This window comes from Schistocerca serialis, chromosome 1, assembly GCF_023864345.2.
Source record: "Schistocerca serialis cubense isolate TAMUIC-IGC-003099 chromosome 1, iqSchSeri2.2, whole genome shotgun sequence".
Taxonomy (NCBI): Eukaryota; Metazoa; Arthropoda; class Insecta; order Orthoptera; family Acrididae; genus Schistocerca; species Schistocerca serialis.
The window spans coordinates 132,536,775-132,539,869 of NC_064638.1; the positions used below are offsets into that span (position 1 = coordinate 132,536,775).

General features: G+C 46.9%; 1 pseudogene; it reads right to left on the reverse strand.

Moving 5' to 3' along the window:
• Positions 1-2,758: 2,758 nt before the first annotated feature.
• On the reverse strand, positions 2,759-2,876 carry LOC126425395 (5S ribosomal RNA; annotated as a pseudogene).
• Between the last annotated feature and the right edge of the window lie 219 nt (positions 2,877-3,095).

Here is a 3,095-nt window from a genome sequence, read left to right on the forward strand (position 1 = left end):
TTAAGGGAGCACATAGAAAAAGTTCACAGAAGAGCAGCACGCCTTGTATTGTTGTGAAATAGATGAGAGAGTGTCACTGGCATAGTAAAGGGCCTGGGACGGACATCATCAAAAGAAAGGCGTTTCTCGCTGCGGCGACACCTTCTCACGAAATTTCAATCACTAGCTTTCTCCTCCGAAAGTGAAAATGTTTTGATGACGCCGACATACATAAGGAGAAACGACCATCATAATAAAATCAAGCAAATCAGAACTCGCACGGTAAGATATAGGTGATCGCTTTTCCCGCGCGCTGTTAGAGCATGGAATAACAGAGACTTTTTGTGAAGGTGGTTCGATGAACGCTCTTCCAGGCGATTAAGTGTGATTTGCAGAGTATCCATGTAGATGCAGTTGTAGATTTAGATGTAGACTAACAACTTGGGAGTATCTGACAACAGTATGAAGTTGGATTCTCTCTGGTGTGGATGCATGCGCAGATTCAGTTGGACGGGGTGACACACACACACTTTTTTATTCTCTCGAAAGGGAATGTGGCCAACAGCTGTGGTTACTTATTCTTGATATCGAACCTACTGATGCTGCGAAAGAGTTCAGGTCCGAGCTAGTAGCACACGTGGTCTGTTTAGGACAGACCTTTGGACCTTGTTGACCTCTGGAGTACCCTAGCATCATGCAGTCAGTTCACAGAGACACGTGAGAATTGTCCTGTTGAAAAACGGCGCAACAACAGCGTCATATGAGTGGCAACATGAAAGGACGCAGAATGTCCGTGACTAACCATTCTGCCATCAGAATTCCTTCAATCAATACTACCAGTTGTGACCTGAAGTCATACCCGATGTCTCCACACGACATGAAGCCAGTAGCAACACCGCTGTCTCTCTCTAGAATATTCAAAGAAACGGATCTCTTCAGGCGCCGCCGCCATCCCCGCCGACGATCGTCATTCGGAATAGTGCAGAACCACGGTCATCATTGTATACAGTGCGACGGCATTCATCAGCAGCCCGTGTTTCCCGGTAATGGCGCCACTCCAAACGCAGCCTTCTGTGTCGTGATGTCTACAGCAGCCTATGCACGTGACAGTAAATCCCAAGTGTGCTGCTGGTTGCCGACCAATGGTGAGGGATGGCACATAATATCGCAGGGAGTGTATCAATGGCTCTCGAATGGATGGCGCGAGGGCGAGGATATGGAGTGGTTACTATGTATTTTGTGCACAATACGGCGATTCTCCTTTGTGGTAGTCAAACGCGGTCGACTGAAGCTTGAAAACGAGTATACCTACCCCCACCTTCCAATATAGCCCAACACAGAGCTACTATCACATCAGCGTCGTCAGGCCACAAGTGGCCCATCGGGACCTCCCGACTACCGCGTCATCGTCAGTTGAGGATGCAGATTGGAGGGGCGTATGGTCAGCACACCGCTCTCCCGGTCATTATGATGGTTTTCTTTGGTTGGATCCCTTCTTACTGGTACCTGGCGCTGGAACAGAACCAAAAGTGCCAGAAATATTCAACAAATCTTTATAGACCAGCATACGTCTGTGACGGCGATATCCAAAACGGCGACCCATTCTTGAATGATGCTGTTCATATAATGAATGCGCGAGGTTGCATCAGCAGCTATTTATAGCTCATGATCCAAGCGCACGCTGACGTCATGCCGCCAACCTATACAACTCCGCGGCAATGCCAAACGAATCCTTATGTAAACAAACGGGCTCATTAACACAGCGCTCGCCGGCCTGTGTTTACATCACGAGATGTAAAACTTTCCAATCCAGTTCTAGAAGCATCATGACAAACAACAGCAGCGAATGTAATCCAACCATTACCTATACTACTAGATTCAGATGATTTAGCAATAGAAAAATTCAATTTTAGACCTAAAAAGTATTTAGGACCTGACAATACAATTATACTCGCAATCTTCTTCAGGTTGGATACCTTCTTACTGGTACCTGGCGCTGGAACGGAACAAAAAGTGCCAGAAATATTCAACAAATCTTTATAGACCAGCATACGTCTGCGACGGCGATATCCAAAACGGCGACCCATTCTTGAATGATGCTATTCATATAATGAATGCGCGAGGTTGCATCAGTAGCTATTTATAGCTCATGATCCAAGCGCACGCTGATGTCATTGTTATTAATGAAGGTTCTTATTTAGTACCTTATGGTTCATTGTCTCTTAATTGTAGGTCTACGCGTAAGATTAATTCCGACGAAAAAATTTATATTTGGTCAAAAATAAGTGGTACATCTAATATGGAAGATTGTAAATTTGTTGGTGATTGTATGGTCTATTATCATTAATAAAAACTACACATTGATCTTGCCAAAAGCCGAGAAGCGATCTTATTCTTTTGTAGCACCACACCTCACTCAGTATCCTGCTCCCCTGGGCCCCCCTCAGTGGCCTCTCACAGTAGAGAGCACGGTCCTTAAAATTACTAGGACCGTGCCGCGGAGTTTACATGAGGCTTATAACATGGAGATAACACAGGCCGGCGAGCGGTGTGTTAATGAGCCCGTTTGTTTACATAAGGATTCGTTTGGCATTGCCACGGAGTTGTATAGGCTGGCGGCAGGACGTCAGCGTGAGCTTGGATCATGAGCTATAAACAGCTGCTGATGCAACCTCGCGCATTCATTATATGAATAGCATCATTCAAGAATGGGTCGCCGTTTTGGATATGGCCGTCGCAGTAGCTCCTCAGTTGACGAGGCTGAGTGCACCCCGAAAAATGGCAACAGCGCATGGCAGCCTGGATGGTCACCCAGCCAAGTGCCGGCCACGCCCGACTGCGCTTAACTTCGGTGATCTCACGGGAACCGGTGTAGCCACTGCGGCAAGGCCGTTGCCACTATCACGTCAGAATGTCTCAAAATTCTGGATATTGCACGATTCGATCAGCCGACCAAACGCATACCCAAAATGAGGGCGCTTTCAAACTCTGTCAGGTGCTGGTAATGCTGTCTCAGACGAATACGTGCCGTGTCCTTCACAGTGATGGCTCGACATCAGACGCCTTCCACGCATCTTCTATGCCCTACGAGGTCTGTTGATAACACTAAACACGAA